This window comes from Kogia breviceps, chromosome 15 (assembly GCF_026419965.1).
Source record: "Kogia breviceps isolate mKogBre1 chromosome 15, mKogBre1 haplotype 1, whole genome shotgun sequence".
Lineage (NCBI taxonomy): Eukaryota > Metazoa > Chordata > Mammalia > Artiodactyla > Physeteridae > Kogia > Kogia breviceps.
This window is the reverse complement of record NC_081324.1, coordinates 67,508,662-67,523,111: the sequence shown is the minus strand read 5'-3', so window position 1 is coordinate 67,523,111 and position 14,450 is coordinate 67,508,662. Positions and strand designations below refer to the sequence as shown.

Below are 14,450 nucleotides of genomic sequence, written 5' to 3'. Positions count from 1 at the left end.
GGTGCCTCTCCCTGGGAGGAGGACAGGAAGCACATCTGTACACGGGCTAACTTATTTAATCACCACAATAATTCATTTTCCATATGAAGTCACCACATAGTAAGGTATGGTGGCAGGTCTGCCCTATTAAAAAACTCCATCACTATTACAGTGTTTCCCAAAAACCAGTCATTTGAGTACTATCCTCATGAATTTTTGACATAATCAGCTTTATACTAATATTTATATCACATTTTTCTTTAAATCAATTCCTCACTTTACATAAATAAATGTAGTCTCATCCTAAGCAAAGATATCTGTGATACTGAGTTTGATCTGTTATATTTTTCCAAATATATATTAAACATAACTATTTAAATTAAAAAATCCATGTGCTGACTAAAAATGTCTTTGCAGTTGAGTAACTCCAATGAATATGGAAGTGGTTCTCAAACTTGTTGGTTTCTTTAAAATTATTGATAAATAATAATAAAGAAAGGGACTTCCCTGGTGGTCCAGTGGTTAAGACTCCGAGCTTCCACTGTAGGGGGTGCAGGTTCAATCCCTGGTCAGGGAAGTAGGATCCCTGCAAGCCGTGCTGCACGGCCAATAAAATAAAATAAAGTAAATAAAATTATTGAGGGCCCTGAAGAACTTTTGTTATGTAGGGTATGTCAATTGATATTTACCTTGTTAAGAATTAAAACTGACAAGATATTAAATTACTTATGATTTATTAAAAGATAACATGGTTTAAAAATAATATTGTAAACCCATGACATGGTAATATAAATAACATTTTTGTGAAAAACTACTCTATTTTCCAGAACAAAAAATTTAATGAGAAGAATGGCATTGGGGACTTCCCTGGTGGTACAGTGGTTAAGAATCCGCCTGCCAGGACAGGAATAAAGACGCAGACATAGAGAATGGATTTAAGGACACGGGGAGGGGGAAGGGTAAGCTGAGACGAAGTGAGAGTGGCATGGACATATATACACTACCAAATGTAAAATAGATAGCTAGTGGGAAGTAGCCATATAGCACAGGGAGATCAGCTGGGTGCTTTATGACCACCTAGAGGGGTGGGATAGGGAGGGGGGGAGGGAGACACAAGAGCATGGGGATATGGGGATATATGTATACATAGAGTTGATTCAGTTTGTTATACAGCAGCAACTAACACAACAACGTAAAGCAATTATACTCCAATAAAGATGTTAAAAAAAAAAAAAAAAGAATCTGCCTGCCAATGCAGCAATGCAGGAGACACGGGTTCGAGCCCTGGTCTGGGAAGATCCCACATGCCACGGAGCAACTAAGCCCATGCGCTACAACTACTGAAGCCTGAGCGCCTAGTGCCTGTGCTCCACAACAAGAGATGCCACCACAATGAGAAGCCCATGCACCGCAACAGAGTAGCCCCCACTCACGGCAACTAGAGAAAGCCCGCGCGCAGCAGCAAAGACCCAGCACGGCCAAAAATATATAAATAAATTTATTAAAAAAAGAAAAAAAACCGAATGGCATTGTTTTACACAATTGCAGGTCTTATTAAAGTTTGACTTAATACAGGAATTCTGCATTCTCCTATCTGCTTCTGCATTCAATCTGTCAGTTTTTTTCGTTGAAATACACGAAGACAATCCAGCCTCATACAATTCAGATGGTTGTGGATATTCTTTTTTTGATACTACACGAAAACTTGAGAAGAGGTAGTTTCTTAAAGTTTAGTTGCATAAATTCATTTGAATGAATTTTTGTACTCAGTTACACTAAACTCCATTGGTTTATCTTGCACTTTGAATAGATCTTTTATTCATGCATGATTTGGTAACATCATGAATTGGTCATTTAGAAAATATTGGTTCATTGGGTTATGTGACTCTTCTAAATGTAGCCATGGTTTGTTATACAGTATCAATATTTCACTTTCGTTAATATTACTACCCATCTAAGCAAATGAGGACACGCAAATAGTGATCTTATGTGCACAGAGAAATTTCTCCTACGTCCTATATGCTAGTTGAGGATTCCTTAGCCCAAGTTATATATATATATATTTAATTTTTTTAATTTTTGCAGTATGCGGGCCTCTCACTGTTGTGGCCTCTCCCGTTGCGGAGCACAGGCTCCGGACGCGCAGGCCTAGCGGCCATGGCTCACGGGCTTAGTTGCTCCACGGCATGTGGGATCTTCCCGGACCAGGGCACGAACCCGTGTCTCCTGCATCGGCAGGCGGATTCTCAACCACTGCGCCACCAGGGAAGCCCAAGTTAAAAGGCAAACACAGTGATACTCTGTCTAAAAAGAGGTCAAAGTGATATGCCAAAAGTCTCCCCTCTCCCGACGTATTCCTGGGGAGTTGTGGGATTGGCTGAGTGGATGTTAACAGCACATTGGCTGAATATCTTCCTCGAGCCAACTCATTGGGAGCTAGCCAGCCTATGGCTGGGCTGTCTTGGAGTCAGGTGCTAGCTTCCATCCAATCAGAGACCACCAACTATGGAACCCTATCCTTCATCCATTGCCTGAGCGGAGGCCTAGGTAGCAAAACATGTGCCCCGAGGGGACTGAACTTGATAAGAACCTTATTTTACTAGGCAATACGAGAAACAGGTGGGAAAACCTGTTCATCTGTTCGTTTGTACTTACTATTTCCTCTCTCATACTTTAAAGGCTATAATCATATAACAGTAAAAGGAAAGCTGGATAGCAAAATATAAATAAAGGTGCAGAGTTGAGGTGGGAGGGAAAGTCACCGTTAATATGTGGATTTGAAGGGCCAACAGCAGGCCACCACTGAGCTTCAGATTTAGCCCTGGGCTTTCTGGAAGCCAAGGTGAGAAGATACACAATCAGCTGCCTAACACTAATTATCAGAAAGGAAGTGCACCTGTATCTGTGAGCAACGTAGTCAGCGAATACTGCCTGCCATATCAGTAAACAAAGGACATTGCGGCCATCAAGCCATCAGACACTGCAGCCATCTTCTTTTCGGTGCTGCAGGGGATTCAGGGTGGAGAAAACAGGATACTGGCCCCAGGTCGTTAAGGTGCATATCAAAGGAATGATTTCAATGAGCCCAGACTCCTGCATCTTCCCATGCATAGTAAAGTGCTAAATTCATTAACTTGAGATGTCTGTTTTTTCTTTAATTAACAGTAATCTTTTGATGTTCTGACTACCTGATTTTTGGTGCAAAAATTCCTATATATTCTGGCTCCTCCCTTACCTCTTTGGAACAGTCCCCAGAGGTATCAGAGAGGCTGAGAATACAACATATTCTCAACTTTTAGGTTGTGCAATTTTTTTCAGCTGACAGAGTAGAGCAAAGCCTTTCCTAACTTTGAACTCTAATGTAGTTTCTTTCTTGGGATTTTATTTCAGGCGATGATGCCATAGAGTTGGTAGTACAGCCTGGTGGGTGAGAGCATAGCTTTTGATGTCAGTTGGGTTTGGGTTTGACATATATATATATTTAAATAAATTTATTTATTTATTTATTTATTTTTTGGCTGCGTTGGGTCATTGTTGCTGCATGCTGGCTTTTCTCTGGTTGCAGCGAGCGGAGCGGGGGGCTACTCTTCGTTGCAGTATACGGGCTTCTCATTGCGGTGGCTTCTCTTGTTGCGGAGCACAGGCTCTAGGGTGTGGGCTCCAGTAGTTGTGCACGGGCTTAGCTGCTCTGTGGCAGGTGGAATCTTCCTGGACCAGGGATCCAACCCATGTCCCCTGCATTGACAGGTGGATTCTTAACCACTGTGCCACCAGGGAAGCCCCTGGGTTTGATTTTTAAAAAACTTTTAGTGCAGCTTATCCTGGGCTGCAGTTTCTTCATCTGTAAAATGATGATAATAACAGTATCTACTTATTCAAGCTGTGAAGATTCAATTAGATGAGTTGTATAAATATTAGCTATTAGTTAATCAAGAAATTTCTCACTTCTTGTCATGAGCAGTTCTAGGTGCTGGGGGTAAAGTGATGAACCAAACAAAGAAGATCTTTATCTTCAAGTAACTTTTACTTCAGAATGGGATAAAAAGATAACAAACACGAAAAACAGGTAAATAATTGCACAGAGTGCTGTGGAAAAAACAATGCAACAAATGCAAGGATAGATTTCATTTGACTGGTTCTCGCAGCCATTTTCCAGAAAAGTCAAAGGTACAACTTTAAAACGTAACTCTGAGGAGGTGAATCTGTTAGGGCCTGAGGTTAATTCAGTCCAGGTGCGTAGAATTCTTCTACAGGCTATTGAGTGTGGGTTACAAGTTTCTTTTTTTGCTTGTTTGAAAACTCACTTCTTCCAGCTGTGTTTTGGTGCAAGCAGTCTAAAATTGTATTGAGTAGAACCTTGAGCACACTATACTTACTTGCATTACATTAAATTAGTTTTATCCTCAGCACAAGTACAGGTGAAAGATACTACTATTGTTCTAGCGTTGTCTTGCCCAGGGCTATAGAGCTAGGAAAAGATGCCTCTCCAAAATCTGTGGGACCACCTTTGGTTTTCTTCTTCGCCCATTACCCACCCGCTTCTCTCTCCTTCTCCGGCTGCTCTTCCCAGCCAGCCCTTCGCTCGCCCCGGGCGCTCCGCTGATCGGCAACCCCGCTCACCCCAGGGGCGTGGTAATCGGCCCAGACCGCGCCCCCTCCCCCGCGACGGCCCGCCCTCTTTTCCCCTGACCGCCGGCTGAGAGGCCGAGCGTGCGCGCGCGCCCCCGCTCGCGGCCCGGCTCTGTCTCGGGAGCGTGCTCTGTGTGGCCGCCGCCGCCATGTTGTTGTGGTTGTGAGAAGGCGGCGGCAGCGGCGGTGGCGGAGGCAGCCGGTCGAGACGCTCCAGCAGCCCAGGCCCTGCCCCCCGCCGGCCCTGGCTGGGAGCCTTGTGGGGTGGCGGAGGAGGCCGTTCCGTGACGGGCCTCGCCATGTCCTGCCGCCCGGTAAGGAAGGCCCCCCCCTTCAAGCCCCGTCTCCTCCGGGGGGTGAGGAGGAGCTGGAGGAGGGGCGGGCCTCGGCCCGGGCGCGGCGGCTGTCACCCTCTGAGGAGGCGGCGGCGGCCCGCGGGGGGCTGGGGACGGCGTGCGTGGCCCGGGGAGGGTGGCCCGGGCGGCGGCCGCGGCCGCCAGAGGGAGGCGCGGGGAGCGGGAGCTCAGCGGCCCGGCGCGGCCCGGACCCTCGGCGCGGAGGAGGCGGGGTCCAACCCGGGCTGCCTTCCCGAACTTGGTGGGGAAGGGCCCACGGGGCTAGGGGTGTGAGGCGCTACCTCGCAGCGTCCGGGGAAATGTCCGCGGACCCCCGGAGGTGAGTGTGTGCCTCTCGCCCCGACCGGGTCTGTGGGAGTCCTCCATGGCGAGAGGCCGGAGGTCGGGGGCCACGAAGCCCCTGTGGCGAGCGGAGCGGGCCCGGGACTTGTGGGAAGGAGGAGTGGCCGCCTTGCTGTGCAGCAGGGCATCACCCTGACCTGGTAGTGCTTGGGTGGGAAGGATGGTTCGGAGGCGGTTGAGAGAGCTCAGCAACACTAGTCAAACAGCTCCACGAAAGATTGCAGAGTAATTTCTCAGATGAAAATCGTGCCACTAAATGTATTGAATCCTGCTGCTTAGGACCCCCTAAGATAATATTGTTGGTTGTACTTTGGGCTGGAAAACTTCCTTCAAAATAGTGGGGTAAATTTTATGGACGTTTTAATAAACTCCTCGGGGGTCTGATAGTCTCACCTGTGAGTTTTGCAATTAGGTAATTGGGTAATGATTATCAGGTGTCGTCTCCAGACTGAGGCCTAAATTCTTAACCGTTTTAGTATCTTGACATACACTTTGTTATCTGACAGTATTTTTTCACAGCGAGGGAAAAAAAGTTGGCATGCTCTTCCATTTGAGATTCACCTTCGTTTCTCATAATGTCGACAGCAGTGCCATCGAGGCCTGGGTTGAATTAGATGAGATGATTTTTTTTTAATGTAAAGCAGTCGTAACTTGTACATGGAGAGGTGTTGGGGACCTTCCCCTTTCAGATCCAAGGCTGTTTCAGTAGGGCAAGAGACAAGACGCGTGTTGTTTTTTGCTCAGAGACCAACTAAGGTAAGGTGTGTTGGTGGCAAGCAGAATGTCTTCTTTTCCAAGGCCTGTGACTTGGGTGGGTAGAAGAGCTTAGAGAATGACACTGTTTTGAGTAAACCCAGTACAGTATGTGACATTTAACTAAGTTTGGAGGGTTCTAGAATTTTAGATTGGCTCCTATAAAGGCTTCATTCAGCTCTAATTACTTTCCGCATTTTCAGGTGGCCCTGAGCTGTTTGGATGACCAGCACACTGGTGAAGCCCCACTTGTAGTTAGTTAATGGCAAGCCATAGGAGAACCGAGGTTTTCCCAGCTTGTAGGCCAGGTTTTTTTAGTTCAGTCCTTACCTAATTAAATACCAGTTGTTGGAAATAATATGGACTGCCTGAAATGCTGGTTCTTGGGCGTTACGCAGGACCTGGTGGATTAAAATCTCTGAGGGTGGGGCCTAAGAATCCATCCTTACAAAACTCCCTGAATGATTCTGGTCAGCCAGGTTTGTGAACTTGTGCTTTAGATCACTTTTGGTATTCCAAAAGATTTCCACTAATTATGACTCCTGAGAGTGTTTTTAATTGTTTATACAATTTCAGAGGTATGGAGGAGGGGGAAGCCTGAGAGACAAAACTGAAAATTGAACATCTCTTAAAATATAATGGATTTATGTAGGGGAAACCGGTTTGTTTCCAGAAATTATTTGTGCAGGTTCTGAGGAACACACTTGATAAAATTAGAGGCTGCTTGACTGGAGGTATATCCAGAGATACAATGAGGAATCCAGTGGAAAGAAGCAGAGAGGGAGAGGCAGTAAGTCTACTTCTGGCCTACAAAGAGCTCCACCGAAGGTGTTTCCCAGCATCATGATTGCTTCTACACCATCTGATTGTTTCTAGTAAAGTGTGGGTAGGGCAGGTGAATTAGTCATTTGAGACAAGGGTTGTGAACCAGGAAGATTTTACTGTGGACTGTGAAAAGTTCTTGAAATATGCTTGAGGCCCTGAGGACTGGTAAAGTCAGCTTTAAAATCTGTTGCAGGGCTTCCCTGGTGGCGCAGTGGTTGAGAGTCCGCCTGCCGATGCAGGGGACATGGGTTCGTGCCCCGGTCTGGGAAGATCCCACATGCCGCGGAGCGGCTGGGCCCGTGAGCCATGGCCGCTGAGCCTGCGCGTCCGGAGCCTGTGCTCCGCGACAGGAGAGGCCACAGCAATGAGAGGCCCGCGTACCGCCAAAAAAAAAAAAAAAAAAAATCTGTTGCAGTTTTGGTTAACACCTTCTGTGGTAAAGTGGAGTTCCGAGTTACCAAAGGAAGCAGTCATATTGCAGAGGGGGTGTGGTGAGGTTTGTTATAAGTTTGGAAGAGTTGGAAGAAAATGTTACAGTTGTATAGAGCAATGAAGGAGTTTGCTAAATATCCTGTTAAATCATAGTGTAGTATTGTTAGAGAAGTACACCTAGTTGTCCACTACAAGAGCCAGAGGCCATGTTTGTTTTGTTGCTTGGTGTCTAGTAGCTAGCATAGTTCCCAGCATATACTGTGCTCTCAGATATTTGTCGAGTAAATGAATAGTATTGAGATGGGGAAAAAGAACAGTTTTGGTGGTTGATAACAACGTTTGTTATTAAAAGTTACTTGATCATTTGCATTGGATTAAAGAGTCAGTTTTTTAGTCCTTGTGGTTTGGAACTTTGAGATCCCATCAAAAGATTCTGTTTTCTAAAGACTGCCATTGCACACTATCCTGTCCTCTAGCTTTTGGGTCTTAAATGTGCCGTAATTTTTTTTTTGTGTGTGTGTATGTGTTTCTTAATTTTTATAGGTATGTGTTTTTTTTAAAGCACATTTTGTTAGATGCAGAGGTATTTAGAATAATGAGAAGCTGTAGGTTGGCAGAGATTGTCTCGTTAATTTAACTCTGTGACTGCTGTTGGGAATGTCACTTCTCTGGACCTCAGTTTTCTTATCAATCTACAGTTAAAGGCCTGTACTTGTTGACCTCAAGTAGTTTCTCCAGCCTGAATTTGGAAATCTTTAATAATTTGTAATTGTTACTTAGTATTAATCTCATATAGGTAGATGAACCTTTTAATTAAAAAAAAACTGAAAAAAGAACATTCTGTTTTGAATTCTGCTTTTGACTTATGGATTTTAGATGGCCAAAAGTGCTCTGGAAATTGAGTGCATGTTGCAAGTATTATGCAGAAACAACATGCTTATGTTGTTGTAATTAACTTAGTGTTGAAATCAAAACGGATTTCACATAGGGAACTTCATAATTTAGTGTGAAGCCACAAGATTAAGAATGGTTTGGGGGAAGTTTGTGTAATTTATGTGGTCAGTTGTTTCTTACAGACCACCCAATTTTGTAATTTTCTGTGGTGAATTTATATGTAATTTTATAATCAGTGAAACTTAAGACAAAGCATGAAATTAAATATGTATCCAATTGAACTAGGATTCCCAATAATTTTAGAGGCTACCCAAATTGTTAATATTCATTGTTATTTTTAATTTTAATTTCATGCTTGTGTCTTCACTTTTGCGCCTAGAACTTTAACATACCTTTTAAATTCATATTTGTATCAGATGTTCAAAGTGAAAACTATTGTAGCATGGCATTGGATGACCAGTAAGTCCTGGGTTGAAGCCTGGGTTGTGCTTCTCATTAGCTGTATTGTTTCTGGCAAACCACATAACCATTCTGAGCTTCAGTTCCTTCATTAGTAAAAGGAAGAAGAGCAACTTCTCTATTTATATCAGCCTGTCAGTGAGGATTAAATGGAGTGGTGTATATGAAAAGCAATCTAAAAATGTAAGGGGATGATAATGGAGTCGTATTGTATGAGAATCCTATTTTCCTGGAAGAGTTGCTTGTGGAGCAGTGGTAAAATCTGGTATCTGCTGTCAGGTGCAGAATTTACTAATATCACTGGTAAAGCAACAACAAAATGTCTGTACTCTGCCTGGAGAAACCTTATAGCAAGCACTTGTACCAGTCTGCCAGTAGGAATGGTCACAGTGTTTCGAGAAACTTCAGAGGGATCTGGGAGTCTTACATTTGTGCCCAGGTTTGCACTTGGAGTAGACTTGCTAGATTTCACACATTTTGTTATGTTCGAAAGGTGGTGGAATGGAAAGTAGAAGGGTCAAGGAGTTTAGTACATTCTGTGTAAAGTTTTAGGGCTGTGTTTTCTAAATGGCGGGTGGCAACGTCATAGGGTAGTGAAATCAATGTGGTGATTTCTAAAAAATAGAAAATATCAGCACATCAAAAATGGTAAAAATAATTATTGATTTGGGAAACTTTTGTTGTTTTATACCTTTATATATGTGTATTGAGTTGCAATATAAGATGTATCTTTTCTTTCTTTCTTTTTTCTTTCTTTTTTTTTTTTTTTTGCTGCCCTGTGTGTCTTGTGGGATTTTGCTTCCCCGACCAGGGGTCAAACCTGTGCTCCCTGCAGTGGAAACATGGAGCCCTAACCACTGTACTGCCAGGGAATTCCCTTGTTTGGACTTTTAAAATACATGTGCTGTTGTTTTCTTAGGCTAAATTCCTAAAAGTGGGCTTACCTGGCAAAGGGTTGTTTTTTTTAAAAAAAATTATTTATTTTTGGCGGCGTTGGGTCTTCGTTGCTACACCCGGGCTTCCTCTAGTTGTGGCGAGTGGGGGCTACTCTTCATTGCAGTGTGCGGGCTTCTCACTGCAGTGGCTCTCTTGTTGTGGAGCACAGGCTCTAGGTGCACGGGCTTCAGTAGTTGTGACACATGGGCTCAGTAGTTGTGGCCTGCAGACTCTAGAGTGCAGGCTTAGTAGTTGTGGTGCATGGGCTTAGTTGCTCTTTGGCATGTGGGATCTTCCTGGACCAGGGCTTGAACCTGTGTCTCCTGCATTGGCAGGCGGATTCTTAACCACTGAGCCACCAGGGAAGCCCCGGGGTTTTGTTTTTTAATTTGAATATACTCAGGATGCCCTCTAGATAGGATGCTATTTTAAAGTCTCAGCAAGAGAATATCAGTGTCCAATTCCATGTATTCTTTTTTCCTTTTTCTTTTTTTGTAAATTGGGGTAAAATTGCTTTACAATATTGTGTTAGTTTCTGCTGTACAATGAAGTGAATCAGCTATATGTATGCATATATCCCCTTCCTCTTGGACCTCCCTTCCACCCACCCATCCAGGTTGACACAGCACCGAGCTGAGCTCCCTGTGCAATTCCATATATTCTTGTTAGTGATTTACTACCTTTCAGCTTGTTGGTGGGAGTTTAAAATAGTTTGGGAATAGTTTTCCTTTGTTCTTTTTTCAGCATCAGATCTTAGCCTCTACAGCTTAACTGTGGAAGGGACAGGTAAAAATGAAAGTGCAATGATAGGGACTACTTTAGACCAGTGGTCTCTAAACTTTTTGATTGCTCATCCCAACAGTAAAAAAATTTTGAGCATTAATGTTCAATCCTTAAGTATTTAATTTACAAATAATATGTATAGTAACTGGTTATTGTGTACTTTATAAAATATAAACAAAAAATTAACAAGGATGAGAATTAAAAATAAAGTTCAAATATCTTTCTTGTTTACCCCAGTGGAGCATCTTGGTTACTCCTTGAAGTGTACTATACTCTACTTTGGACGTAACTGCTTTCGACGCTTAAGATTTAATGTTGGGCTTTTATGGTTGACTGTTTTGGGGCCTTTCCACTAGTTGTGCAGATGGTCCAGCCTAGTTGGATTATGATAGTCTTTAAAGTGTCCCATGCTGTTCAGAGTCACATCTGCAATAAGTGCAAACATAAACCTTGCTCATAAAGCATCAGTTTGATACCTTTTGTCATTGTTGATGTGGCTGAATTTGAAAAGGGCAAATCATAGGATAGGAAATAGTCTAAATAGTCTCCTTCTCTTAGATATGAAGAACTGATATTGTGTAGAGTATATTTTTTAAAGTCTGTGCTTTATGGAAAGCAGTTTGATTGTAACATTTTTGTTTTCTAAGAGCTTAGGTCTTGGAGACTGAAAAAAGTGCTCCATACTTGCTTTCCTTTGCTTGCAAAATACCACAATTAACCTTTCACTCTAACTCCATTTGGAAGAGCCTGAGTCAATAACTTTTAAAAAATGCTTTCTTGGGCTGAAACTTTCCCTGATGAATCTTAGATTAAAAGGTAACTTTTTTCCTTAAGTTTGAATAAGTTACTTTTGATTTGCCCCTTTCCTCCCCCTGTAAGTTATGAAATCAGGAAATGGTGTTTTTTGCACTACAAAAATGAGTCTCACTTCCCATCATGGGGAATTTAATTTCAGTTATTCTATATGGGTCGATATCAGAGAAAGATAATATTGAAATCATAAGAGATTGTGAAAAGAGCAACCTGAGTGATTATTTTTTGCTAGTTAAAAGAAATTTTTTTGCCAGTTAAAAGATAATTTATATTGAAGGGGATTGCTATATACAGTATTTTGGGAAAAGGGCCAGGTATCCCTTTTTACCTTAGGTAGCGTGATTTATAAGGTACCGTCACATACATCTTCTTAGATCCTCATAAGGATTTGAAAGCATCATTTAATCAGTGATGTTGTGACTCCTTTGAGGCCACATGCCTAGTGTTTGACATCATATTTAAAGAGGTAGACTGTAATCCCTGCAGAAGTAGGTACTGATGGCTATTCTCCTTCACTCCTCAGCACTTTATATATTGCCTGGTACAAAATAAGCTATCAGTATTTATGGACTAACTGTTTGAACTCATACATATATATTTACATGTGTAAATAAGTTAAAGCATTGTAAAACCAACACATCATTTTCTGTAGTTAGATTTTTCGTTTATCTGATGTGCACAGAAAATGTTTTGGTGGGAGAGGTCATTAATTTTACATCAGCCTTTCAGATATCCTCTTACTTTCTCTTAAGGATAGATTCATGGTGACGAAAAAATTAGTCTTGATGTAATTCTTTTCACCATGTGTGTCCCTCCTACTGTCAGGACTGTGTGTGTGTATATGTATGTGTATATTTATTTATATAGTAGCTTGCTATTTAAAAAGGAAACATACTCATTAGTTAGTCTTTGGGTATATAGTGGTTCTTGAAACATGGACTTCATGGTTTGCCATAGGGTGAATGAAAAGGAGCAAGTATCATTTCTCTCACTTGTCTTATTCTCTCCAGTTCCCTGTACACGTGGTTTTGGTTTACTCTGAAAACACTGAAAAAAAAAAAAAAAAAAAAAGTCTTCTGAAGAAGCTAGTATTTTATTTCCCCTTTGATCTGCTGAAATTAAAATCATGTTTAGTAAGTGAACTAATATACTTTTATACATAAGGGAGACTCTGTAAAGACAAGAATGGAAATATTAATAGTGATTAATTTCTGGCTGGGATAGTGACCATTTTCTGCTTCATATTCTTCTGTAGTTTCCCAGTATTCTGTAATGAACATGTATTACTCTTATAATTAGGAAAAAGCTGCTATTTTAAAGTACATTTTAATATCCTTAGTTTTCTTTTTTTTTTTTTTGGCTGTGTTGGGTCTTCATTGCTGTGCGCAGGCTTTCTCTAGTTGCGGCGAGAGGGGGCTAGTCTTCATTGCAGTGTGTGGGCTTCTCATTGCGTTGGTTTCTCTTGTTGCAGAGCACGGTCTTTAGAGTGCACGGGCTTCAGTAGTTGTGGCTTGTGGGCTCTAGAGCTCAGGCTCAGTAGTTGTGCACAGGCATAGTTGCTCTGTGGCATGTGGGATCTTCCCAGACCAGGGATCGAACCTGTGCCCCCTGCATTGGCAGGTGAATTCTTAACCACTGCACTACCAGGGAAGTCCCTGTCCTTAGTTTTCATTGGCAGGCTTATGAAGGTTTAAGTCATAGTCGCCATTGAGAAAGTGGGTTGTAGTCTTCCCTGGTGGTCCAGTGGTTAAGATTCTGTACTTCCACTGCAGGGGGTGGGGGTTCGCTCCCTGGTTGGGGAAGTTCTGCATGCTGTGGGGTGTGGCCAAAAAAAAAAATAGAGGAAGAAAGTGGTTCCTTAACTGACTCCAGTTCCTAAGCAGAGTGGCAGCTGTAAGAAGTGGTATGGGAAAATGGGGCAGGCAAGCTGATTTGAACTTTCTTATTGTAATTTCCACTATGACTGAGACAGTCTGGGCTTTGGTCACAGTTAAACACAAGACCTCCATCTAATTTTTCTCTTCCTAATGAGCTGTTTGAGAATTATGAAACCTTAAAAAGAAAAATCAGATTCTATGAACTGTAAACACAGGACTTGGCCTGAATTCCCATTTTACTTGCTGATATGCCATGTGGACTTGTCATGTGGAGCAGGAACTGTAGCTGTGTATGTGTGTATGTGTGTGTGTGTGTGTGTGTGTGTGTGTGTTTAAAAATATAAAGTGGATGGAGAACAGTATGGAGGTTCCTTAAAAAACTAAAAATAGAACTACCATACAACCCAGCAATCCCATTACTGGGCATATACCCTGAGAAAACCATAATTCAAAAAGAGTCATGTATATTCTTATAAAACACAATTATCAACTATTTTAAATTATTGTAACTCAAATAGTAAAAAGGAAACAAAAGTTTATATATTCATTATAGCTATTATAAAATACAACATGAATAAAACTAGTTTTCACTAAAGATAAAGACTGAAAGAAAAAAAAAAATAATGTACCACAATGTTCATTGCAGCTCTATTTACAATAGCCAGGACATGGAAGCAACCTAAATGTCCAACGATAGATGAATGGGTAAAGAAGATGTGGCACATACATACAATGGAATATTACTCATCCATAAAAAGAAATGAAATTGAGTTATTTGTAGTGAGGTGGATGGACCTAGAATTTGTCATACAGAGTGAAGTAAGTCAGAAAGAGAAAAACAAATACCATATGCTCACACATATATATGGAATCTAAAAAAAAAAAAAGGTTATGAAGAACCTAGGGGCAGGACAGGAGTAAAGACGCAGATGTAGAGAATGGACTTGAGGACACGGGGATTGGGGAGGGTAAGCTGGGACGAAGTGAGAGAGTGGCATGGACTTACATATACTACCAAATGTAAAATAGGTAGCCAGTGGGCAGCAGCCGCATAGCACAGGGAGATCAGCTTGGTGCTTTGTGACCACCCAGAGGGTGGGATAGGGAGAGTGGGAGGGAGGGAGACACAAGAGGGGAGAGATATGAGGATATATGTGTATGTATAGCTGATTCACTTTGTTATAAGGCAGAAACTAACACACCATTGTAAAGCAGTTATACTCCAACAAAGATGTTAAAAAAAAAAATCAAGTGGGACTGTAGCAACTCAGATGTGATACTGATTTTGTACATGTAATTTGAACTGGAATATACTTAGATAAATGACTTATTTTGACAGTAGAGTCTCATGGGGTTTTGGTGTTAATGTACA

The 14,450-nt window shown here is 42.0% G+C and overlaps 1 protein-coding gene across 24 annotated transcripts in view; it reads left to right on the top strand.

The window, feature by feature from the left end:
- The first annotated feature begins 4,667 nt into the window (after positions 1-4,667).
- The window catches only part of MTMR3 (myotubularin related protein 3), a 138,404-nt gene continuing 128,621 nt past the window's right edge, over positions 4,668-14,450 (top strand). For 7 of the 24 annotated variants that reach the window (XM_067015917.1, XM_059040885.2, XM_059040884.2 and 4 more), the window contains exon 1: positions 4,675-4,922. The gene's annotated coding sequence lies outside the window, so the exon portion shown is untranslated. Of the gene's footprint in view, positions 4,923-5,097; positions 5,284-14,450 lie in introns of those variants that run through there. The other 17 variants (XM_067015916.1, XM_059040887.2, XM_067015903.1 and 14 more) reach the window with 9 other exon arrangements.